This window comes from Protopterus annectens, chromosome 2.part1 (assembly GCF_019279795.1).
Source record: "Protopterus annectens isolate FY-2018-M chromosome 2.part1, PAN1.0, whole genome shotgun sequence".
NCBI classification, from domain to species: domain Eukaryota; kingdom Metazoa; phylum Chordata; order Ceratodontiformes; family Protopteridae; genus Protopterus; species Protopterus annectens.
The window spans coordinates 1,811,949,682-1,811,963,239 of record NC_056729.1 but is presented as its reverse complement, the minus strand read 5'-3'; positions in this window follow the sequence as shown (position 1 = coordinate 1,811,963,239).

Sequence of the window (13,558 nt, the reverse complement as noted above, 5' to 3'; positions counted from 1 at the left end):
TCCATGAACATCCTAAACTCCATTGGAGCACCCTTACAAATAAAAAACAAGTCATCAATAAATCTTTTATATATGATGACATGGTGGATAAAGAAACTAATATTATACATATGCCTGTTTTCAAAAAATTCATAAACAATATGGCCTAAGCTGGGGCATATGGTGCCCCCCATCACTGTTCCTTCCTTTTGCAAAAAATATTGTCCACCAAAACTAAAACAATTATGTGTGAGGGAGAATTCCAAAAGTTGCACCATATAACTTGTCCGTGGGCCTTCACCTAGCATAGATGTTATAACCTCCAAACCCCAGATGTTCCTAATGCTAGTATATAACGCTCTTACATACACACAAGCCCAATAGAAATTTGTACCCCAACATTTTCCACCAACTAAATCACATAGTTCTTTGGTATTTTTAATATGTGAAATTATCTTGGATAGGTACCCCTTTAGTTGGTAATCCAAAATAATGCCCAAATGTTGTAGGTATGATCCTTTCCCTGAAACTATGGGTCTACCCGGAGGGTTTACCATGGACTTGTGTAATTTTGGAATAATAAAAAATGTTGCATCCCTTGGATTTTTTTACAAACAATTTTTTAATGTCAGCTGCTGAAAAGAAACCCAATCTCTCGCCCCTTTCTAAGAGCTCAAGCAACATCCTATTATATTCCAATGTTGGATTGTTCCTCAGTTTCTCATATACCATAGTATCCAAGAGCAAATTCTCAGCTTTAGTTACATACTAAACTTTTGAAAAAAAACACCCAATTGCCTCCTTTATCTGATTGTGTAAAAACATATTTATCATTATTGTCCCTCATACTCTGTAAAGCTTTCCATTCACTTATGTTCAAATTATAATTCTTAAAATTCTTTCTAATATTAATATATTCTAAACATAACTGTTTAAGCAATGTGCTTTGAAAAGTACAGATAGGTACAGACATTCTTGGGGGTATAAAAGTACTGACAGTTGATAACACAGGCAGTTGAAATTTAACATAACTTGTAAAAAAACTTGCATCCACTGAATCACACCTTGTATCCAAACCCTCGTTTTCTCCCCAATCAAACAATTCATTTCCATAAATAGATTTAACAATGAATCATTTAAACCAACTTAATCTTCTTGCATTGTTAAATTAAAATCGTTAGTCAGTGCATTCACATTTTTATTTTGAAGAAAATACTTCAAGATGCAATTTCCTACAAAATCTACTGACCTCAAAAAAATCAGCTAAATTGGGGAGTCTCATAGGTACAAATTTCATTCCTTTCCCTAACACTGCTTCCATATCAGCATTCAAAATGAAGTCAGACAAATTAAAATTTGAAAGTCATTAAACACACCTTTTCCATCTTGCAAGCTTTGATGCTGGTAATTGGAATTATCAGTGTCAAAATCCGTAACACTAAGCTGAAAGCCCGAAGTTCCAAAGTCAATAACATTATTAGTTCTTTCTGTTTCTTCCTGTGCTGTTGCTGAAGCCCTTTGCTTGCCACTTCCAACCATGGCTCCTTGTTTGCTATGGATTGGAATGCTGTCCCTGTCCATTGACTCCCTCCATATTAAAATTTTCAAAAGATACGCTTTTCCTGCTTGATGACGTTTCAGCAGATGAAACCGATGAGTCTCGTATCTCACGAGACCTACTATCAGCTTGTGCCCTGGATTGTCTCCTCCTCCTGGGCTTTGTTTGCCATGAAAACACTGAATTATTTTTGTAATCTTTTATGTCCCAGTCCATTTTTCTTTTTTTACGTGAAATCACCCCCTCCTTCACCTTAACCACCAGAGTCTTGATCTCCTTTAATCTATTAGAAAAAGCATCTTCCGATACAGAATTAACTAATGTTTCCTGCAACTGCAGGATCTCACCTTGGATTTTCTCCTGTTGTCGCTTGTTATGCTTAATTAAAATTTTCAACCAACACAGAGTGCAGGTTAAGGAGAGGGTTTTCCATTCCTCCATCAGGTCATTCTCATCATCCAAAAACTCGTATGCAGGCAGCCGATCAATTCTGAGCCCCCTCGGTGTAATATCCAAGCTAACATACTTCTCTAAAAGCTTGGTGTCATAGCAAAGCGTTATCTCCTTCATGACCAATTTCTCGAGCTGGAAGAAGTTGCCATCAAACTCTTCAGTTTCCCCCTCCGACCATGGATTACCTGAGGCTAACTTGGCATCTCTCTCCTTCCAGAACTAGGTCAACAATGAAACAGTCTCCACCTGTGCCCCAGCCATACTAACGAACTATACTCAATCCAGTACAAGAAAAGTCCAAAACTTGAAAAATGAATAGCACACCAAAAACAAAAATATACAAAACTGTATGGAGAAGTAAAGCCAGGACACACTCCACACGAGCTCCTGTAAAGCCACAAAAATGTATTGGTGCTTCCTATTACCTCGGCCAATAAGCCTTTAACGGGAATAAAATTCAACACCAATGTAACCACTTTAAATAAAGCTAAAAAATTACTTAATAATGACTCCCAGTTTGCAATCGTCTGTGAACTTGGTCAGCTAGAGTCCCTCTGTGTTGGCCTGGACTTCTGATAAGTAGATGCCAAACAGTAGAGGACCCCGGACCGATCCCTGTGGGACTCCACTCATGACTGGTCGGCAGTCTGACTTGGAGTCTGCTTTCACACTGTGGATTCTATCTGTGAACCAGTTTGCAACCCACCTAGTGGTTGATGCCTAGTTTGGTGAGTCTATCAATAATTCCTGAGTGGGGAATGGTATCAAAGGCCTTGGCCAGATTGAGGTAGGCTGTATGAACTGCCTTGCCCTCATCCACAGCTCTGGTGACTGACTCAAAGAAGTCAACCAGGTTGAGCAGGCATGATCTACCCTTCACAAAACCAAACTGTGGGGGATCCAGAGTTTGGAGGTTCTCTTTATCCTTGTTTATTAGGTCCACGATGATGCGCTGCATAGCCTTACATATCAGACTCATCAGGATAATGGGGCAATAATTCTCAGGGTCTGCAGTTGCTCCCCCTTTATGGAGAGGGATGACTGTAGCAGTGCACCATTCTGTAGGGACAAAGCCTGAGATGAGGCTGTGACTGAACAGGGCACACAGGTGTGGTGCCAGTTCACTTTGTAGTTCATGTAGAATACAGCCAGGGCTATTGTCGAGTCCCATGGAAGCTGTATTCTTGGCCTTGGACAATGCAGCATAAACCTGTGCTGCAGTAATGCTGGATGCCTGGCATTCTTCTAGTATTGTGATTGGTCCTTTGGGGGGGGGGTAAAGTTGGCACTGAATCTGTCAGCCTGTATGTTGGCAATATCTGTTGGCTCAGTATAGGAGGTACCATTGTGCAGTAACTCAGAGCAAATCTGGGTATTGCTGTAGAGATTCCTGATATAACTGTATAAAGCTTTGTGGTTGTTTTTAGTGTCTGCAACAATTCTGCCATCATTGCTAGCTTTAGAGGTCTTGATGAGGGATCTCAACTTTTTGTTGAGGCTGATAAGGGAGTTTTTCCAGTCTTGGGACTTCATCTTTTTCTGCAGTTTATTCCTTCTGTTGTAGAGTTTGTTAATGGCAGGGGACTACCAGATTGCTTTCCTTTATTTGGAGGAGAGGGTCTTGGTTCTGTTGGGTATGGCTAATTCCATGCATTTATGTACATGTTTGTACAGTGGATTGCTGTATGATTCAGAGACATGCACCTATTTTCCATTTGCATGGGTGCTGTGAAGTTAACCACCTGTGTTTTTATGAGCCCAAAGTCAGCTTTGGAAAAGTTTTTCATGGTGGTTAGCTTTGCTGGTGATGTGGGTGAGATATGGATTTCCATGGTAATTGGTTTGTGTTCGGATCTAACCAGGGAGGAATTGACTATTGGTGTTGAGCAATGGTTGCTCATGTTAGTAATAACCAGGTAGAGGATGTTGCTTCCTCTAGTGGGGGTAAGAATGAGCTGGTCCAGTGCATTGGAATTAATGAATTCCAGGAAGCGTTGGGCAAGTGTATTGGTGCATGAGTAGTTTTGCCAGTTGATGGAGGGGTAGTTGAGGTCACCCAGCATGAGAGTATTGGGTTTGACCCTAATAGTTTCCAGGGTGCTTATGAACGTGGAATGAGAGTCTTGGGACATGGTTGGGGACCAGTAGCAGGCTATGACCTGAATTGCTGTCTTACTCAATGGTAACTGCACCTGAAGCATCTCCGATGAGTTATGCTGGGCTTCTAGTCTGGAGGTGTGCATATCCTTTATGAATATGGAGACACCACCATCTTTGGAGCTCCGGTCCATTTACTGGGGCTGAAAGGTGTGGAATGAGTTTTAGCCTGGTAGTGCAGGGGTGCTTTCTGCTGCTTTAAACCAGGTCTTCGTTACAGCACAAATGTTGATGTTCTCCATTTTGAGGAATGCTTCGAGTGAGGGCATCTTGAGATTTAGACATCTAGCACTGAGCAGCATGACCCTCACATTGCATTTATTTATAGCTGTTATGGTGGTAACTTGGTCTTTGGAACACTGCCTAAAAAAGGCACTAAGGGGATGGCAAGAGCCTTAGCCAGTATCCGGAAATCTAGGGGTGACAGATGCAGGCCATCTCTGGCAAAGCATCAAGGTCTGTCAATCATGTCATCCCAAGCAGACATATACTGTATCCCTTTAGAATGACATCAGAAACTTAGCCAACTGTTGAAGTCAATAATTTTCTGCTTGTACTGCGGCATCTTTCTGGGCGACAGTAGGATGCTGTTCAGGGCTAGGGTCATACCTGCTTGGACCACATAATTCGAGAGCTCCTCCATGTCTCTTTTCATGTAGACCAGGGAGGTATGTCTCAGGTCACTCACACCCACATGGACAATGACAGAGTCATACTTGTACTTGTTGTGGAGTGATCTGAGTGTGTGTGTTATGTGTCGGATCCTGGCACCCGACAGACAGCTGACTGTTACCTTCTCCTTCCATTCAACCTAGTGAGTGGGACATCAGTGTGTCTCACTATTGAGTCACCTATGATTAGTGTATTGGGCAGGCTGTTTTGCCTTAGGGGCTTAGGTAGAGGGGCACACTGTGTAGGTGAGCTGTGTGTCTTGTGATTTGTGCTTTGTTGTGGTGGTCAAGTGCATTTCTGATTTGGAGGTCTTTGCTGTTTTGGTAGATTTCTATTGAGAGCCTTCGCGAAGGTGGGTGTGTGGTTTGTGTTTTTATGTGAGGGCTGTGATGGTGGGTGTTCTGGAGGGCTGTGGGTTCCATGTGGTGTGGTGCATGTGTTGACCTTCTCCTCTTGACCAACTATTCCAGTCTTGGCTGGAGAGTGCATGTCTTCCAGTTTGGATATACAAGTCCATCTCTCACAAGTCTGAGTGTTGGTGGATAAGAGGAGAGTTTGTCTGTGTACATGAGGCAGTTGCTACACTGCCTCAGAATGCCCAAGTTCATCAGGTTAATAGGAGAAAGCACACGGAACTGACCTTTAGACATGCCAGGAGGGATGGTCATTATTAATAAGTACTGGAGCTGTTTCCTTATAGGATGTTTAGTGCTGTTAGCACTTATGTGTGCTACAATAATTGCTACAAAAAGCCAGATGAAGTGCTAGGCGAGTAAGCTAGTTAAATGCAAGAGAGAAGAAAACTAGCAAGATCTAAGGGAAAACTTGAAGAGCAGACTTTCTGGCACCGGTAATAGCTTACCCTAGCTTAGTGGTGCTGCACGGTGCGCAAACCCATGCAAACACGGGCTTTTAAAGCAGAAAGGTGAAAGGGAGCTAGAAACCACTCCTCTTGTAGTAGATAGGCTACCTAGTGCTTACCACTCCCACTGATAAGTTGAGAGGCTGCCCTCTACCACATAAAGGTCTGGGGAACTCAGAAACTACAATACAGTCCTGAATATAGCAAGAGGGGCTCCCTTCTTCATCCTTGACTGCATAGGGGCCACAAAAAAATCTGTTTTTGGTTGGGGGAAAATTAGGAGAGAAAAATGCCTTAATTTTCTGATTACGCCTTTAACCTGAACAGAGTTGTGATATGACCCTATTATGATAAAACTGATAATGACCTCAGCTGTCAACTGCACCCGTTCTAAAATCAGCCCTGCTCAGATGCATGTGTATAGAAAGTTGCTGTAGGCTATGTGGAGGGATGAGGATTGTGTGGTCATTGTTTCATTTACATTTCTCACAGATCTCAGAGAAGTACAAATAAAGTCTCCTGTTGGGGCAGTGTACTGTCTAGGAGCAACAAAGTAGAATACATTACTGCAAACATTATTTTATTTCACTTTTCTCATAATCAGGCATCAAGCATGTATACAGGTAGCTGCCTTTGGGGGTTGGGGTGAGGAGTCAGGAGGCATGCTATACATATATGTATGTGAGCAGTCACTTGAAATACATGACTGTGACTATCTGAGTCTCTGCTTTCATTGCAGTCTAATACCAGAAAGATGCATAGGCAATGACTATTTTTTAGGGGGGGGTTAAGGAGGCAGGCACAATTCCCAGAAAGGATCTGTATATCCTCATAACAATTGGCTTGTTAGTTTATTGTGCGCTACTATGTTGTCAGCTTTGAATATTAAGCCTTGGGCACAGCTTATGTCTTCACTGAAATAAAAAAATAAGACTGAAATTATTTTTCTTACACGATTTTTGTTTAGGCCACTGTTGGATTAAAAGGTTGAGAAAAGCTCTAAAATACATTCTAGAGCATCTATAACCCCTATGGCTTCTGGGGGTCCCCACTTGAGTTATTTCCTAAATGGTTATTAATGTGCTGTCTTAGTCAGTAAAGGTCTGTCGAAAGGATGCAAGGGAAAACCAAAGCTGAACAGCAACAGTGAATTTCTTTCTTTAATCATAGGCCATTATTGGATGAAAGGGTTGGGTAAAATGAAAAAAAAATAACCTTAAAAAGCACTTCAAAGCATATATAAAGTTATGGCTTCTTGAAAAAGCTGAATAGAAAGGTAAAATGTGAGAAACAGAATAAAAACATAATGTGCATGGTGTGGGGAACCCAAGATGGGGAGAAACAGAGGGGAGCATACAGGATGTGTGTGTGTTTTTGGGAGGGGCTGAAATAGTAGGCAGTGTCTAGGGTGCCATTTCACCTAAGTCCAGCCCAGTACATAGCATTGTTGTAATGTATCATTGTGGCATCTAAATGCCAGTAACTGTGAATGTCCCTTTGTGAGATGAGCCAATATAGTGCTGTACATAGGCATTGTAGCTACAGACCAGCTTATGTATACTATTCCTAAAGGTTTGCAGCAAGAGCTAAAAGGATGGATGGGGGGGGGGCAGTAACAGGGTGATACTTAGACTGGAAGTGTCCAGGAGGCCCCAACTTAACATTTGCTTGGGGCCCCCAAAATGCTAGCACCAGCCCTAACTACACTACATTATTATATTTTAAACAAAACTGCATTTTCTGTATTAACACTTTAACCTACACACACTGATAAACATTTTAAATCCCTTATTCCTGACTTGAAATATTGGTTTCCCTTCCATAAAACTTATCTGTAAGATGCTACACGTCATCAGCAAGGTTAAAAACAAGTAAGTGTCTTTCTACTTCAACATTAAATAAATAGCTCCAAAATCAAAATCTTAAACAAGAAAGCACAGTAAACGGTTTTGTATTAGAACATTACCCCACCAGATGCGCATTAACAAGGACCACTACTCTGAGCATAATATTTAAAGTGCTTTGAATAAACATTGGAAGACCATAATCAGCAAACTGATGGAGAGATGAAAAGTCAGCAAGCAAAGGAGTGTAGTAGTGCTTAAATTGAATTCATCCTCAAGTCTTGGTGAGTACCTTCGCGAGGTGGACCCTGTTTTTCACAAAATCTCACCAAGGTGACACTGATATATAGACTGTATTTATATAGCATATATCATGGACAGAAGTAAATCAAAAATAAAAAGATAGCTGGGTGCACAAGACCCAGGATAAAAAAGTGGCCAATCCTGGCAGGCGGACTGATGTCAGGACTGGAAAAAATTACAGTATAGAATCCTCAAAATATGGAAATGTTGCTACAATGGGGCCAGGCTCAGGGGGAGGATGCCCCCCCCTGTTGTAGAAGGAAGTAGCAGTCCACAAAAACGACAAAAATTGATTGGTCAAAGAAGAGCCATAAAGATGACAGAGTGGACTATTGAGGCTAAAGAAATGATGTATTGTTATTGTTATGTAAAAAGCCCAGAATTTCCAGACACAAGATACACAAAACAATTAAGAGAGAAATTAGAGGAAAGAAAAAATACTTCCTCAGGAAAAACTGTCAGAAGCTTCAAATACAAATTTACTTTCATTAATACAACAGATTTTTGAAAAACAGTATATAGATCAAGAAACTTTGATCTCTTTGGAAAAAGAAGCCTCTGAGGAAGTGCGAAAATATAAACAACAAAACCTAGAGATATTTGGAAAATATAAAAAAGAAATATGGACGTGGAAAAGAAAGAGAAATTTGATATGGTGCAATATTTATGCAAAGGAGAAAGCCAAGTTAACTAATATAGAGAAGGCAGTCTCAAAGATATTCAAAGAGAAATACAGGCAAAGGCATCCAGATATGGAAAATTTCACAATAAAAAGACTAAAAGCACAATGATTTAATGTAGAAAACACGATTAGTAAAGTAAAAGTTAAAGAAATAGAAGTTGAAGTTATGGAGTGCCTGCAAAGTGAAGGATTTAATGTAGAAGGTCTAACACAGTTTATATCACAGCATGATGGAGTGAGTCCCCATAATAAGGAAAAGCAAGAAGACCAGAAGACACATGAAAAAGAAATATGGACATGGGAAAGGAAAAGAGATTTAATATGGTGTAATATTTATGCAAAGGAGAAAGCAAAACTAACCAATACAAAAAAAACAGCACCAAAGATATTTGAAGAAAAATATAGGCAAAGGAATCCAGATATTGAAATTTTACAGCACAGAAAATAAGACTAAGAGGAAAAGTAGAAAAAGACATTAGTAATGGAGAAGTCAAAGAAATAGAAATTGAGGTTATGGAGCAGCTGCAAAGAGAAGGATTCAGTGTAGAAAATCAAATGTAGAAAGCACCACAACAGGATAGAGCAATGGATACCCAAATTAAGGGGAAACCAATGGAACAGGAAGCAACAGGTCAGGTGCCATTCACTTGAAGCTAGACAGGAAGGGAAGGAACAGGAAACTGTTGAAACTCTGATGCAGTCAATATTGAGGAGTGACAGGCCAGTGAGTTCCCATACGACAAAACAACAGATGACACAGGATGAAATTAAAGAGAATGTGCCACAAGAAGATGGTATAGAACTTTCTATAGAATCTCCACAGGAAATGGAAAACAAGGGATGTGCCCTCGGTATGGAAGAAAATGAGTCAAGAGAAGAGTTGCTTGATTTAATAGACAAAGACAGATATATCAAGATCAACGAGAGAAATAGACTGCAGAAGGTTAATAAAACCCCAAAAGTCAGAAGTCTGATAAAAAAAAATGAACACAGTAATTAAGACTGTCCATAGAGATTCATGTGATATAACAGAAATAAACAGAATATATTACTGTGCTGCTAAATTAATAACTGATAAAATTCTACCACAGGAACATAGGGTACCGAGGGAAAAGGGGGTGAAAGCGAAAACCATCATGGAAATATCGAATAGAGAAAACTATAAAGCAGCTAAGACAAGAAGTATCATTGTTAGAAGATTATACAAGATGGAACAGATCAACAAAAAATATTAAGAAAGATAGATGTGATAAAAGCAATGAACAGTATTAGAACAGACCAGGATCTATTATGCACTATTGGAGATAAACTAAAAATCTCAGAAAACAGGCAGAAAGACTCAGAAGATACGAAGATAAATTTAAGGGAAAAGCATAAAATAAGCAATTTACTGATGACCCAAAAGAGTTTAATAGATAATTGGAAAATAAGGTAAAAGGAATTGATAGGCTGCCAAAAAAAGAGGAAATAGATACATTTTGGAGAAGTATCTATGAAGATCCTGTGGAACATAACAAAAATGCTAAATGGATAGAAGAAGTAAAAGAAAGAATAAGAAGTTTAAAGGTACATGATATTAAATGGGATGAAATAACAGCCAGAAAGATTGAAACAAAGTTGAGAAAAGCCTCAAATTGGAAAACCCCAGGCCCAGATGCAGCACCTAACTTTTGGCTTAAAGTATTAACTTCTTTACATGAGGATTGAGCCATGAGTAAGAACTATTTCTATATACACCCCAAACAGACACCATACTGGTTAACAACAGGAAAAACAATGCTCTTACTTAAGAGTGAACCTGCAAGCTACCCTAAAAGTTATAGACCAATAACTTGTCTTCCGACGACGTATAAACTATACATGGGAATTGATGCCGATAAAGTTTATAGTCTTTTAGAAGAAAACTCATTATGGCAGTAGAACAAAAGGGCAATAAAAGAAAATCATATGGAACAAAGGATCATTTGTTGTTAAATAAAGTTATAGTAGAGAACTGTAAGAAAGGGAAAAATCTAAATATGGCATGGATTGACTATAAAAAAGCATTTGATAGTATCCCACATTCATGGATAAAAGAGTGCTTAAAAATTTATAAGGTACATCCTACACTGATTGATTACATTACAGTAACCATGAAACAGTGGCAGACCACTTTGCAATTAAGCCATAATAAAGGACAGATTATTATTCCATGGATAAAAATTCAAATGGGGATATTCCAGTGTGACTCCCTGTCATTGTTGCTATTTTGCTTTGCCATTAATCCATTAAGCTGTTTACTTAACAGCTTAGGCCATGGCTATAATTTGGCTTCTAGAAAACAGAAAGTCTAATGACTTCTCATCTTCTCTTTGTCGATGATTAAAAATTGTATAGCTCATCAGATGAGGAATTGAAAGCACAGCTGCAGTTTGTCAAAACTTTTTCAGATGATATTGGAATGTCATTTGGCCTTGACAAATGTGCAAAAGCAACCTTTTAAAAAAGGAAAACTGCAGCACCAGTAAAACATCAGTTTGGGGCAAGAATGTGATATAAAAGTACTTTATCAAGAGGGAGTGTATAAATACTTGGGAATTGATGAAGGTTCAACAATAAAACATGAACAATGTGAATAAAGCTTAGTAAGGAGTACTTTAGAAGACTTAAATTAATCCTGAAAAAAAGCATTGACAGCTAGGAACACGATCCAAGCTATAAATCAATTTCCTCTTCCTGTCCTAACTTATAGTTTTGGAGTGGCCCCAAAAAGTGTTGGATAGATTGGATATTAAAACAAGAAGGATGCTTTATGCTCACCAAATGATTTATAAAAATTAGTGTATACCAAGATTATATATTCCCCATTCTGAAGGAGGGATGGGCCTCCTTGAAATTGATTACATGTGTAGATCTGCAATTGTGGGACTCCACACATATCTACTGACCTCACAAGATCCAAATGTGGTGAAAGTTTTGAAACATGAGGAAAATAAATCTAAGATGACATCTCTGCTTAATTTAGCAGAAGCATATTGATGTCAATGGAATGGAAATCACACCAGAAGTGGATAAAAATCAGGCAGCAACTGAATGTGCCAAAAAACAAAAGAAAGCATAAAAGGTGAAGGACCAGATGAGAAGGCAAGAAATGTGGAAAAAACATATAAATGTAGTTGCAAGTATAGAAAACTTCTGGAAGAGCCTCATGTTGATCAAGAATGAATGCATGAATGGTTAAGGAGAGGTGAATTTACATCAAGAAATGAAAGGTTAATACTGGCAGCCCAAGGTAGTGGGAGACATACACATTGGTTTACTAAGTCTATTGAACATGTGGGAGAAACAGATATATGTAGGTTCTGTGGAACCAAATTGGAAACAATCACACACCTTATTGCTGGTTGCGATGCACTAATGGCAGAGGGACTGTATACTGAAAGGCATAATAATGTGGAGAGATTGTTACACTGGAGATTGTGCAAACACTATGGTATCAAAGTGGCTGAAAAGCACTGGAAACATGCGGCACAGAGAATCATAGAAAATGCTGGTTTACATCACATGGGATCACCCAATACCGACAGTCCAAAAGATAGATGCTAGAAAACTGGATATAGTGGTCCAAGAAAAGAAGACAAAAGTACCATTGATCATTGAAATCGCCACACCTAGTGACTACAGTGTCTTGCGTACAGAGAGACACAAAGTCATAAAATACCTCAATCTTGCAGGCAGAAATGAGAGCCATGTGGAAGAAAGATACCCACACAGTTCCAATAGCAGTAGGAGCAACTGGTCTTATAAAAAATAATTTAAAATCGTATTTAGATATGTTACCAATTCATGTAACACCATACAAACCACCCCCTGCCCAGAAAACCACAGTGAAAAACTTCTCTAAAGCAAATTTCACACTCCTCAAAACTGAGGTGGAATCCTTCAAAGCCCCTGGGCCTGTGGAAAATACGGCCCAGACCGCAGAATCCTTTATAAATGCATTCTATGAACACCTTCAGGAATGCATGGATCATGCAATCCCAAATAAAACCAAGACCCAATCCTCCAAAGGCAGGCGTCCTGTCTGGTGGACCCCAGCCATAAACAAACTATACAATAGAAGGAGGAAGCTACTACATGATAGAGCAAAATCCCAAAAAGGGAAGGCATCTCTGATCAGTGTTAGCAAAAAACTACGGGCACTCATAAAATCGCCTAAGGCCAGCTTCGAAAGAAAAATTGCACAGGACACTAAAGATAATCACAAGGCTTTCTTTAGTTATGTTAGGAACCTGGGTGGGAATTCCCAGATATGCTCAGAATCAGTCCAAAATGACAAAAAATACACCGAACCCACAGACATTGCCAACATCCTAGCTGACAGGTTCAGCCCAAACTTCTCCCCCCCTCCCCACCAAAAGGGCAAATATCTATCCCAGCAGAGTGCTGCCCCCCTGACATCTCAGATGCTCAGGTAAGAGCCGCTCTCCCCAAAGCAAAAAACACAGCATCAATGGGACCAGACAGTGTCCCGGGCTGCATCCTACATAAACACCAAGAAGAGCTAAACCCAAACATAAAACTAATGTTCAATCTCAGCCTTACCACAGGATATGTACCCAAAGAGTGGCATACAGCAACAGTGGTCCCTCTCCACAAAGGTGGTGCCTCAATGGATCCTGGAAACTATCGCCCCATAAGCCTGACTAGCTTGGTCTGCAAAGCTATGGAAAGGATCATCATGGACCTCATAAAAAAGATATTGGGGACCTACAGACACTGGATCCTACCCAGTTCGGCTTTGTTAAGGGCAGATCCTGCCTCTTAAACCTGGTTGATTTCTTTGAAACAGTCACCAAGGCCATTGACGAGGGGAAGGTGGTCCACACAGCCTACCTGGACCTCGCAAAAGCCTTCGATACAATACCCCACTTGGGCATTATAGATAAGCTCACCAGCTTAAATATAAACCCCTATGTCACTAGATGGGTTGCAAACTGGCTCAAGGACAGAACCCACATGGTTAGAATTGCTGGAGCCATGTCAGACTTCAAACCAATTACAAGTGG